Source organism: Amblyraja radiata, chromosome 10 (genome assembly GCF_010909765.2).
Source record: "Amblyraja radiata isolate CabotCenter1 chromosome 10, sAmbRad1.1.pri, whole genome shotgun sequence".
In the NCBI taxonomy this organism is placed as follows: Eukaryota; Metazoa; Chordata; class Chondrichthyes; order Rajiformes; family Rajidae; genus Amblyraja; species Amblyraja radiata.
In genome coordinates, this window is record NC_045965.1 from 8,428,324 (window position 1) to 8,441,116 (window position 12,793).

Below are 12,793 nucleotides of genomic sequence, written 5' to 3' on the forward strand. Positions count from 1 at the left end.
CAGAAGAATGTCAAAACATTGATTTTCAGTCAGTCTGCTTCCTCAGAGCTTGTCATAGACTTATCAAAGAGCAGCATCTGTGATACTGGCATCTTCTTGTTGAAGGTTACTTACTTCTCAAACCCTAGGGACGGGCAAACTCCTCTCCAGCGATGGTTTGATTACTGTGATCACCCACGGCTCCAGAGGGGTGTGAACAAAATAAATTGTTTTCACTGCCAAGGTGTTTTAAATTCAATTCTCGCCCCTTCGTCCTCTTTGGCTAAATTTGGAATTATCCTCTGAAGGATGAATTTGAGTCGTTTTTTTCTGTTGAAAAATAATGTTGACTTTTGAATTAAATTGAGCATTATCTGTTACTATCTGCAAGCCTGTAATGCGGTTTTATCAACATGATCATATTTTGTTTTCCTTCGCATTATGTCTGCTTGCGAGAAACGTTGGTTAAAAGGAATTGATCCCCCCTCATAACCGTGAAATTGTCGTGCCTTCAGAAGATTGCAATTTCAGATCTGCTTTTGAATTATGTGGTTCTTTGCTGTTGAGGACTAGCCTGCTCTTTGCAAAGTCCCTCACACATGCTAAGTTGAATGCTCCTTTAGTTATAGAGTGATACAGTGTGGAAACAGGCCCAACTTGCCCACACTGGCCAACATGTCCCAGCTACACTAGTCCCACCTGCCTGCGTTTGGTCCATATCCCTCCAAATTTGTCCTATCCATGTACCTGTCTAACCATTTCTTAAACGTTGGGATAGTCCCACCAGTTTGTTCCATATACCCACAAGCCTTTGTGTGAAAAAGTTACCCCTCAGATTCCTATTACATCTTTTCCCTTCACTTTAAACCCATGGTCTTCTCCTTACTGGGTTATTCTTATAGTCCCTTCACTCTGATATACCCTCCTAAAGGGACTGTCCCCACTTGGGCGACCTAATCCACGAGTTCTGGCGAGTTTGCCATCGACTCATACTCGCAGCATGGTCGACACGAGGTCGTAGGAGGTCTTTGTAACTCTCCTTCATGCTCGAGAGTGGTCCCCGTGTACTCGAGGCCTCAGCTAGGTCACGGGGTATTTTTCACAATGTTGAAAAATACCCGTGAGTAAAAAAAGGTCGCTATGGAAAAAATCAATACTTTTTTTACTCGTAGGTTTAGTCAAGATTCAAGAGAGTTTATTGTCATGTGTCCCTGATAGGACAATGAAATTCTTGCTTTGCTTCAGCACAACAGAACATAGTAGGCATGACTGCAGAACAGATCAGTGTGTCCATATACCATTGTATAAATATATACACACATGAATAAATAAACTGATAAAGTGCAAATAACAGATAATGGGTTATTAATGTTCAGAGTCGTAGTAGGTCGTAGTAGGTCGGTATGTTAGTCGTAGGTAATCGAGGGTAGTCGAAGGTAGTCGTAGATAGTCTTCATCATAGACGAAGGGAGGTCGAAGGAGATCGAAGGAGGTCGTCGTCACTCTCCATTATTTGGTGTCCAATTTTCCCGAAGTTAATCATAGCTAGTCGTAGCTAGTCAAAGCTGGTCTTCAACATAGTCAAGGGTGGTCGAAGGAGGTCTTCTACATAGTCGAAGGATGGCTTCAACATGTCATTTTTTCAAACTCTCCTAAACTCTTCTAAACTTGCCAATTAGGTCGCCCAAGTGGGACAGCCCCTTTACCTTACATAGCGGGCAATAAGCTTGTGGACGAGGCACTTTAAGATACTGGGAAAATACCACTAATGCTGCCCTGCAACTGGAAGGCAAGCAAACCGATTTTGATCTCCTTCCCCAGGCCAACAAACCCAGTCAGAGTCACACAGTGTTGAAACAGGCCCTTCATCCCAACTTGCCCACACTGACCAACATGTCCCATCTACTCCTGTCCCACCTGCCTGCATTTGGCCCATATCTCTCCAAAACCTATCCCATCCATGTACCTGGCTAAATGTTTCTTAAACATTGCTAAAGCACCTGCCTCCACTACCTTCTCCGGCAGCTCTTTTCATGCACCCATCACACTTTTTGTAAAAACAAGTCACTTCTCAGGTTCCTATTAAATCTTTCTCCCCTCAACTTTCACCTGTGTCCCAGAACTCACCCCTCAGTCACCGCTGCTGGGCAGGACATGTCATTTGCATTCCCATCTACACCAGAAACAGATGCTCCATTCTGAGGACTGAGCACAGTCAAGGGAAGAGATAGCCAGGTGGACAGAGCTGGTTGAGCTGCTGCCTCACAGCACCAGAGTCCCGGGTTCCATCGTAACCTCGGGTGCTGTCTGTGTGGAGTTTGCACGTTCTCCCTGTGTCCGCGTGGGGTTCCTCCCACATACCAAAGACGTGCGGATTTGCAGTTTTAAGTGGCCCTCTGTAAATTGCCACTAAGTGTGCCGGGAGTGGATGAGAAAGTGGGATAAACGAACTGGAGTGAACGGGTGATCGATGGTCGGCGCGGACCCGGTGGGCCAAAAGGCCCGTTTCCATGCCAAATCTCTAAACTAAATGGTGGCTCAGCGGTAGAGTTGCTACCTTACAGCACTTGTTGCGCCAGAGACCAGGGTTCAACCACAACTATGGGTGCTGTCTGTATGGAGTTGGTACGTTCTCCCCGTGACTGCATGGTGTTTATGCGAGATCTTCGGTTTCCTCCCACACTCCAAAACGTACAGGTATGTAGGTTAATTGACTTGGTATAAATGTAAATTGTCTCTAGTGTGTGGTGTCGTGTAAATGTGCGGGGATCGCTGGTCGGTGAGGACTCGGTGTGTCTGTTTCTGCTCTGTATCTCTAAACTAAACTAAACCCTGGAGCCCACCTCCACGAGCGGTGCTGGAGGCAGACACGACAGTGATGTTTAAAAGACGTTTAGATAGGCACGTGAATATGCAGGGAATGGAGGGATATGGATCTCGTGCAGGCAGTTAACTGATGGTCTGGACATCATGTTAGGCACAGACATAGTGGGCCGAAGGGCCTGTCATTGTGCTGTACTGTTTTATGTTCTATGGCTCCAGGTGGGAATCGTTTTTGAATTTATTAATGTGTTTGTTTTTAAATTCCATTCACTTGTTTCTTTAGAACATAGAACAGTAGATCACAGGAACAGGCCCTTCGGCCCACAATGTCTGTGCTGAACCTAATGCCCGAGTATAACCAATCTCCACTGCCTGAACATGATCCATCTCCCTCCAGTCTCGGCATATCCATGTGCCTATCCAAAAGCCTTTTAAATACCACTGTCGTATCTGCCTCCACCACCATTCCTGGAATGTGTTCCAGGCACTCACCACATCTATACATAACTAAAGCTCTGATCTTGTGCTCTTCCGTTTTGCGCGGTTTTTCTATTTGCACAAAAATGGTACGCGATAGGGCTACGATTTTTTTGCCAGCTCACTCACCGCTCTCCTGTGATGCGATTGCATCAAGTTTCGTTACGATCAGTGGAATAATGTAAAAGTCAGCGAGGTTTAAAAATCTTAAAAACCGCGCGTGCGAACGACGATTTCCTCTCCCGCCAGTCAGCGGCACGTGGATTAGTCTCTTCTCCTGTCACTCCATGGGATGGTCCGCCCATTCCTGCGTCATCGCGTCTTTACTGGAACTGATGGATGCTCTGGATGTCCGGCGGAGGTCTCGAACCGGACACAATTTTCGGAGGGACCGGATGCGGCCCAGCCCGGCCTGGCGCGGAGTCGGAGATGTCGTTGATGTTGCCAAATGGAAAGCGGAGACTCTGATCCCGGAGGAGGAGAATGACCAGCAACCAGCGCCCGCTGTGAGTCCCCATCACACCGCGAGCTCCAGCCCCTTCCTCTCTGGTCCCCCTCGCTGGCATCTGCCCCCCTCCCCATGATACCCCCTTCCCCCATTCTCTTCTCCGAGCTCTCTCCCACCTCCCCCCCCGGTCCACACACCCTTCCCCCTCTCCCTCCCCGCCCACACATCCTCCTTCCCCCACAACCCCTCCGCTCACACACCCACCTCTCCCCACACCCCCTGCCCACACATCCTCCTCCCCCCACAACCCCCCCTCCCACCCATCCCCCCCCCCCACAATCCCCCCCATGCGTACGCATCCCCTTCCCCCCACAACCCCTGCCCACCCACCCCCGCCACAACCCCACCCTGCCAACACATCCCCCTCCCCCCACATCCCCCCCCGCCCACATAACTGCACAGTTAGGGGCTATGGGTGAGTGGTGGATTATTACGTTGGGGGAACGGGTAAGTGGTGGAATATTGCATTAGGGAATGGGTTGCGTTGGGGGACCAGGCCTCCCCTGTGACTCCACTTAGTCTAGTCTCCTTTAAACTTTCCTCCTCTCACCTTAAAGCAGTGACCTGTAGTCTTTCACACTTCCACCTTGCAAAAGGTACTGACTGTCTACTCTGTCTATAACTCTCATGGTCTTGTATACTTACATAGAAACATAGAAATTAGGTGCAGGAGTAGGCAATTCGGCCCTTTGAGCCTGCACCGCCATTCAATATGATCATGGCTGATCATCCAACTCAGTATCCCGTACCTGCCTTCTCTCCATACCCTCTGATCCCCTTAGCCACAAGGGCCACATCTAACTCCCTCTTAAATATAGCCAATGAACTGGCCTCGACTACCCTCTGTGGCAGAGAGTTCCAGAGATTAACCACTCTCTGTGTGAAAAAAGTTCTTCTCATCTCGGTTTTAAAGGATTTCCCCCTTATCCTTAAGCTGTGACCTCTTGTCCTGGACTTCCCCAACATCGGGAGCAATCTTCCTGCATCTAGCCTGTCCAACCCCTTAAGAATTTTGTAAGTTTCTATAAGATCCCCTCTCAATCTCCTAAATTCTAGAGAGTATAAACCAAGTCTATCCAGTCTTTCTTCATAAGACAGTCCTGACATCCCAGGAATCAGTCTGGTGAACCTTCTCTGCACTCCCTCTATGGCAATAATGTCCTTCCTCAGATTTGGAGACCAAAACTGTACGCAATACTCCAGGTGTGGTCTCACCAAGACCCTGTACAACTGCAGTAGAACCTCCCTGCTCCTATACTCAAATCCTTTTGCTATGAAAGCTAACATACCATTCGCTTTCTTCACTGCCTGCTGCACCTGCATGCCCACTTTCAATGACTGGTGTACCATGACACCCAGGTCTCGCTGCATCTCCCCTTTTCCTAGTCGGCCACCATTTAGATAATAGTCTGCTTTCCTGCTTTTGCCACCAAAATGGATAACCTCACATTTATCCACATTATACTGCATCAGCCAAACATTTGCCCACTCACCCAGCCTATCCAAGTCACCTTGCAGTCTCCTAGCATCCTCCTCACAGCTAACCCTGCCCCCCCAGCTTAGTGTCATCCGCAAACTTGGAGATATTGCCTTCAATTCCCTCATCCAGATCATTAATATATATTGTAAATAGCTGGGGTCCCAGCACTGAGCCTTGCGGTACCCCACTAGTCACTGCCTGCCATTGTGAAAAGGACCCGTTTACTCCTACTCTTTGCTTCCTGTTTGCCAGCCAGTTCTCTATCCACATCAATACTGAACCCCCAATGCCGTGTGCTTTAAGTTTGTATACTAATCTCTTATGTGGGACCTTGTCGAAAGCCTTCTGGAAGTCCAGATACACCACATCCACTGGTTCTCCCCTATCCACGCTACTAGTTACATCCTCGAAGAATTCTATAAGATTCGTCAGACATGATTTACCTTTTGTAAATCCATGCTGACTTTGTCCAATGATTTCACCACTTTCCAAATGTGCTGCTATCCCATCTTTAATAACTGACTCTAGCAGTTTCCCCACTACCGATGTTAGACTAACTGGTCTGTAATTCCCCGTTTTCTCTCTCCCTCCCTTCTTAAAAAGTGGGGTTACGTTTGCTACCCGCCAATCCTCAGGAACTACTCCAGAATCTAAAGAGTTTTGAAAGATTATTACTAATGCATCCACTATTTCTGGAGCTACTTCCTTAAGTACTCTGGGATGCAGCCTATCTGGCCCTGGGGATTTATCGGCCTTTAATCCATTCAATTTACCCAACACCACTTGTATTGTATTGTATTGTATTGTATTGTATATCTTTATTGTTATTTTCCTGAGTACTCACATACCCAGAGGAAACAAAAAAACGTTACTCAATTCAGTGTGCAGTAAAAAAATAAATAGAAATAAAAATACATATATCATGAACAAGTTTAACACTACTCTCAACTAAACATCAACAGGCGTTCCGATCGGCAGCGGCACGACAGTGGCTCTGTCCAGGTTGGTGGTTGGTGCGCGATACTTTGGCAGGGGGCAAAGTACGTTTAACAGTCTTATAGCCTGCGGGAAGAAGCTGAGGAGCATCCTGCTGGTTTTGCAGCTAATGCTCCTGTACCTCTTCCCAGATGGCAGGATGGAGAATATGTGATGCGATGGGTGGTAGGGGTCTTTGATGATGGAGATGGCTCTGTTGATACATCTCTTCCTGTATATGTCCAGCAAGAAAGGGAGTGGAGCACCAATAATCCTGCTGGCGGTCTTCACAATCCTGTCAAGTTGGTGCCGTTCGTACGCCTTGCAGCTCCCGAACCAGGAAGTGATGCTGTTGGTTAATGTGCTCTCGATTGTCCCCCTATAAAAAGTTCGTAGATGTGTAGTGGGGAGACCTGCTTTACGTAGTCTTCGGAGAGGGTGTAGTCGCTGCTGGGCTCTCTTGACCAGTGCTGTGGTGTTGGTCGTGGACGTCAGGTCATCTGACAGGTGGAGTCCTAGGAACTTCACGCTGCTGACCCTTTCCACATCAGCTCCATCGATGTGCAGAGGTGTATGGTGTTGTTTACCCGCCCTCCTGAAGTCAACCACCATCTCCTTAGCTTTTCCCACGTTGAGAATGAGGTTGTGGGATTTGCACCATCCTGTGAGCAGCTCCACCTCCATCCTGTACGCCGACTCATCATTGTCACTGATGATACCCACCACTGTTGTTTCATCAGCGAACTTGTTGATGAAGTTGTTATTGAGTCTAGCAGTACAGTCGTGTGTAAGCAGACTAAACAGCAGGGGGCTTAGGACACAGCCTTGGGGCGAGCCAGTGCTCACGGCTATGGTTTTTGATGTCCTACTGCCCACCCTGACTGTCTGCTGCCGTTGTGATAGAAAGTTCAGGACCCAGTTACATGTGCCAGCATCAACCCCCAATAGCTCCAACTTCTCCACCAGCTGCTGCGGAATGATTGTGTTAAACGCAGAGCTGAAGTCTATGAAGAGGATCCTGGCATAAGTATTTTTCCGATCAAGGTGTGACAGTACGAGGTTCAGTGTTGTTGAGACTGCGTCCTCTGTGGATCGGTTGGCTCTGTAGGCAAACTGCAGTGGGTCTAGGTCGGCAGGTTGACTCTTTTTGATGTGCTGCATAACCAGTCGCTCAAAACACTTCATTGCTATGGGTGTTAGAGCCACTGGTCGAAAGTCATTATGGCAGGCTGGGTTTGGTTTCTTCGGGACAGGGACGATGGTGGCACTCTTAAGACAGTTGGGCACTACTGCCTGGCTGAGTGAGATGTTAAAAATGTCTGTGAAGACATCTTTCAGTTGCTCGGCGCAGTCTCTTAAAACACTTCCCGGCTAACCTGGATTTCACTCAATTCCTCCAACTCCTTTGACCCACGGTCCCCTGCTATTTCCGGCAGATTATTTATGTCTTCCTTAATGAAGACGGAACCAAAGTAGTTATTCAATTGGTCCGCCATATCCTTGTTCCCCATGATCAACTCACCTGTTTCTGACTGCAAGGGACCTACATTTGTTTTAACTAATCTCTTTCTTTTCACATATCTATAAAAACTTTTGCAGTCAGTTTTTATGTTCCCTGCCAGTTTTCTTTCATAATCTATTTTTCCTTTCCTAATTAAGCCCTTTGTCCTCCTCTGCTGGTCTCTGAATTTCTCCCAGTCCTCCGGTATGCTGCTTTTTCTGGCTAATTTGTACGCATCATCCTTCGCTTTGATACTATCCCTGATTTCCCTTGTTATCCACGGATGCACTACCTTCCCTGATTCATTCTTTTGCCAAACTGGGATGAACAATTTTTGTAGTTCATCCATGCAGTCTTTAAATGTCTTCCATTGCATATCCACCGTCAACCCTTTTAGAATTAATTGCCAGTCAATCTTGGCCAATTCACGTCTCATACCCTCAAAGTTACCTTTCTTTAAGTTCAGAACCATTGTTTCTGAATTAACAATGTCACTCTCCATCCTAATGAAGAACTCAACCATATTATGGTCACTCTTGCCCAAGGGGGCACGTACAACAAGACTGCTAACTACCCCTTCCTCATTACTCAATACCCAGTCTAAAATAGCCTGCTCTCTCATTGGTTCCTCTACATGTTGATTTAGATAACTATCCCGCATACATTCCAAGAAATCCTCTTCCTCAGCACCCCTGCCAATTTGATTCACCCAATCTATATGTAGATTGAAGTCACCCATTATAACGGTTTTGCCTTTGTCGCACGCATTTCTAATTTCCTGTTTGATACCAACTCCAACTTCACTACTACTGTTAGGTGGCCTGTACACAACACCCACCAGCGTTTTCTGCCTCTTAGTGTTTCGCAGCTCTACCCATACCGATTCCACATCCTCCAAACTAATGTCCTTCCTTTCCATTGCGTTAATCTCCTCTCTAATCAGCAACGCTACCCCACCTCCTTTTCCTTTCTCTCTATCCTTCCTGAATATTGAATATCTCTGGATGTTCAGCTCCCAGCCTTGGTCACCCTGGAGCCATGTCTCCGTGATCCCAACTATATCATAGTCATTAATAGCTATCTGCACATTCAACTCATCCACCTTATTACGAATGCTCCTTGCATTGTGACACAAAGCCTTCAGGCTTGTTTTTACAACACTCTTACCCCTTATACAATTATGTTGAAAAGTGGCCCTTTCTGATTTTTGCCCTGGTTTTGTCTGCCTGCCACTTTTACTTTTCACCTTGCTACCTATTGCTTCTATCCTCATTTTACACCCCTCTGTCTCTACGCTCACACATTTAAGAAACTCTTTCCCTTTAACTCCATCCTCCACTATCCCATTCGACGCCCCACCCCCCTTATTTAGTTTAAAACCACCCGTGTAGCAGTGGCAAACCTGCCTGCCAGAATGCTGGTCCCCCACCTGTTAAGATGCAATCCGTCCCTTTTGTACAGTTCCCCCATACCGCAAAACAGATTCCAGTGATCTAAGAATCTAAATCCCTGCCCCGTGCACCAGTTCCTCAGCCACACGTTCAGGTCCCGTATCTCCCTGTTCCTGCTCTCGCCAGCACGAGGAACTGGAAGCAAACCGGAGATAACAACCCTGGAGGTCCTGCTTTTCAGCATTTTTCCGAGCTCTCTAAAGTCACGCTGCAGAATATTCATCCCCTTCTTTCCGACATCGTTTGTGCCGACATACACTACCACTTCCGGATGTTCACCATCGCCCTTGCGGATTTTCTGCACTCTGTCCGTGACATCCTGGATCCTGGCACCAGGAAGGCAGCACACCATCCTCGCATCCCATCAGTTCTCCCCTCAACCTCTGACGTTCCAAAGAAAACAATGCAAGTTTGTCCAACCTTGCAGCTAACACCCTCTAATCCATTTGTGACTAGAGTTTCATCCACTGGATCATGGCAATCTGAAGAAGGGTTCCAACCCGAAATGTCACCTTTTCATGTTCTGCAAAGTTACTGCCTGACCTGCTGAGTTACTCCAACATTTTGTATCTAACTTCAGTATAAACCAGCATCTGCAATTCCTTCCTAGCCATATTCTAAATATGGGTCTGAAGAAGGGCCCTGACCAGAAACGTAACCTAACCACGTTCTCCAAAGAGGCTGACTGACCCGCTGAGTTACCCTGAGTTATTCTAGATGCCTATTTTTAGTAAACCAGCATGTGTACTTCCTTGTATCGAGATCTTTGCAGTATTCATTTGATCAATGGCGAGAAGGCTTTAATTGCACATGTATTTATGTTTGGAAAATATCAAAAATGGTATTCATTTCACACGTTTTGCAAATGGTTTTGACAGGCATCTTTTACCGGACCTGCTTTGTCCAGATCCATTCAATGTTCAGCCCCCCGCTTTGTTCACACTTGTCACACCCTCTATTCATTTTCTGAGAAGACGGCTAGATGTCAGCAATAGGAAGTCACCTGACCGGGCAAGTTTGTTTTGTACACTGAACTGATCTGAAAAGATGTTTTGTGGTTAACTGTTGTCTTGTTCTTGCAGCCAGGAGATTATTAACTGATTCATTACTGATTTCGGAAATGGGAACTAAATGATTTGGCGCATATGAGACTAGGGCCGCATGGTGGTGCAGCGGGTAGAGCTGCTGCCTCACAGCGCCACACACCCAGGTTTGATCCTGACCTCAGATGCTGCCTGTGCGGAGTTTGCATGTTCCCACTGTGACCACGTGGGTTTCCTCCGGGTGCTCAGGTTTCCTCCCAAAGAGGGGAAATGTCGAGCGGCAATTTATCGATGCACTCGTTGTTATTTAGTATTTAGAGATACAGCATGGAAACTTCAGGCCCTTCAACACACAGTCCACGCCGACCAGCGATCATCCAAACACACTAGTTCTATGTTCGCCCACCTTCTCATTCACTCCCTATATGCTAGGGGCTTTTAAAAAAAATAGAGGCCCATTAACCTACAAACCTGCATGTTTTTGGGATGTGGGAGGAAACCGGAGCACTTGGAGGAAATCCACGTGGTCACAGGGAGAACGTGCAAACTCTGCATAGACAGCACCTGAGGTCAGGATCGAACCCGGGTCTTTGAGACATCAGCTCTAGATGTGCAGGTTATCCTCTGTAAATTGCCCTCCCCCCAGTGTGTCGGGAGTGGATACAAAAGTGGGATAACATAGAACTAGTGTGAACAGGTGATCGATGGTTGGTGTGGACTCGGTGGGCCGAAGGGCCTGTTTCCATGCTACACCTCCCAACTCTAAACAAACCCCAGTGAACACTACTTTATGTAAAAGTGGTGCAAGATTGTGTACAATTCTGGTCGCCACACTACAGCAAGGATGTGGAGGCTTTGGAAAGGGTGCAGAAGAGGTTTACCAGAATACTGCCTGGATTAGAAAGTATTAGCTATATGGAGAGGTTGGACTTGGATTTTTTTTTTTGATCTGGAACTCCAGAGGTTGAGGGGAGAACTGATCGAAGTCTGAAAATGATGAGAGGCATAGATAAAGTAGACAATCAGAATATTTTTCCCCGGGTAGAAATGTCAAAGACTAGAGGGCATAGCTTTGAGGGACAAAGTTCAAAGGAGATGTGCATGGAAATGTTTTTATGCGGCGTGGTGAGTGTGTGGAAGACACTGCCAAGTGTAGTGGTGGAAGCAGTTGAGATAGTGGTTTATATATGCATAAAAAGCTGGAGTAACACAGCGGGTCAGGCAGCATCTCTGGAGAAAAGGAATAGGTGACTTCAAATAGGCACATGGATTTGAAAAAAAAATTGAAGGATGTGGATGACTTGCTGGTAGATACGATTAGCTTATCTTGGCATCATATTTGGCATGGACACTGTGGGCCGAAGGGCCTGTTCTCATGCTGTACTGTTCTATATTTTAAGTGGCAATGCTAATAATTTCTCTGAAATAAAATCCCACTGATCACCAGTTACCTACCACCAGAGTAACATGTCGAAACTGTGGCTTAAAGTTGTTGCAGATGATGATAAACCTATCTTCATGGTTTGCGTTGACGTAACGTGATATGTTTCCGTACATCAGATACCAATCTTAAATTATGGTCTTAGTATTTGACAACTGTACAGTTAGTTTAAATGTGAATAGGCTGGTGTTTTTACAGCAGGAATACACGGCAGCAATATTTCTTTCTTAAATTTAAAAGTAGCAAAGTAATTGCTTGGAAGAGTTTTTGCAGCTTTTTATAGAAATTTGAAACTTGTTGGATATTTTCAGGAAATGAAATCAAATGTCAAAACTGTAGGGAAATGTCATTGGTTTCTTATTGAGTTGAGGTGTGCCCACCTGAACCTTGAGTTTGGAGATACACAAAAATGCTGGAGAAACTCAGCGGGTGCAGCAGCATGTATGGAGCGAAGGAGATAGGCAACGTTTCGGGCCGAAACCCTTCTTGAGTTTGGAGAGACTAAAAAGAGGCAACAATTTACTTTGTCCTTCCGAACCAGTGCCATGGCTGAGAATAGTCTCAGAATCAGATGTACTAATCTAAATGAGTCTGAAGAGTGGTCCCGACCCGAAATATCACCTATCCGTTCTCTGCAGAGATTCTGCCTGACCCGCTGAGTTACTCCAGCGCTCTGTCTGGCTTATGTACATACCAGCATCTGCAGTTCTGTGTTTCTTCTATTATTAATCTACATATCCGAATGTTCCAATAGTTACAAGCGGTGCTTCTTATGTTGAGAAAAATGTGCCAGAACACACCTCGATTAAAAATTAAGCTACATTTATCAACATTTTTTTCCATCATTGTTGGGAATAGGTTAACTTGGAATTCCTGAACTCTAAGTCTAAATGATTAAATGTTCTATTGATTCTCACAAATTATCCATTAGCTGAGCATTATGAATGTACACATGTGTCATGTTAGAGGTACTGGTACACCATGTTGGAACATTGAAGTTAGGAGGTCATGTTGCAGTTAGATAAGACGTTGGTGAGGCTGCATTTAGAGTATTGTGTTCAGTTCTGGTCACCATGTTAGAGAAAAGATGTTGTCAAGCTGGAAAAAGGCAGCAG

The 12,793-nt window shown here is 46.2% G+C and overlaps 1 protein-coding gene and 1 long non-coding RNA gene across 3 annotated transcripts in view; one reads left to right on the plus strand and one right to left on the minus strand.

Moving 5' to 3' along the window:
• The window catches only part of dennd1b (DENN domain containing 1B), a 280,956-nt gene that overhangs the window by 57,697 nt on the left and 210,466 nt on the right, over positions 1-12,793 (plus strand). The window lies entirely within an intron of this gene.
• Positions 2,831-12,101, minus strand: LOC116977497. Its single transcript, XR_004413230.1, has 3 exons — positions 12,082-12,101; positions 5,326-5,327; positions 2,831-2,940 (listed from the first exon to the last, which is right to left on the minus strand). It is a non-coding gene; the product is annotated as an uncharacterized LOC116977497 (long non-coding RNA).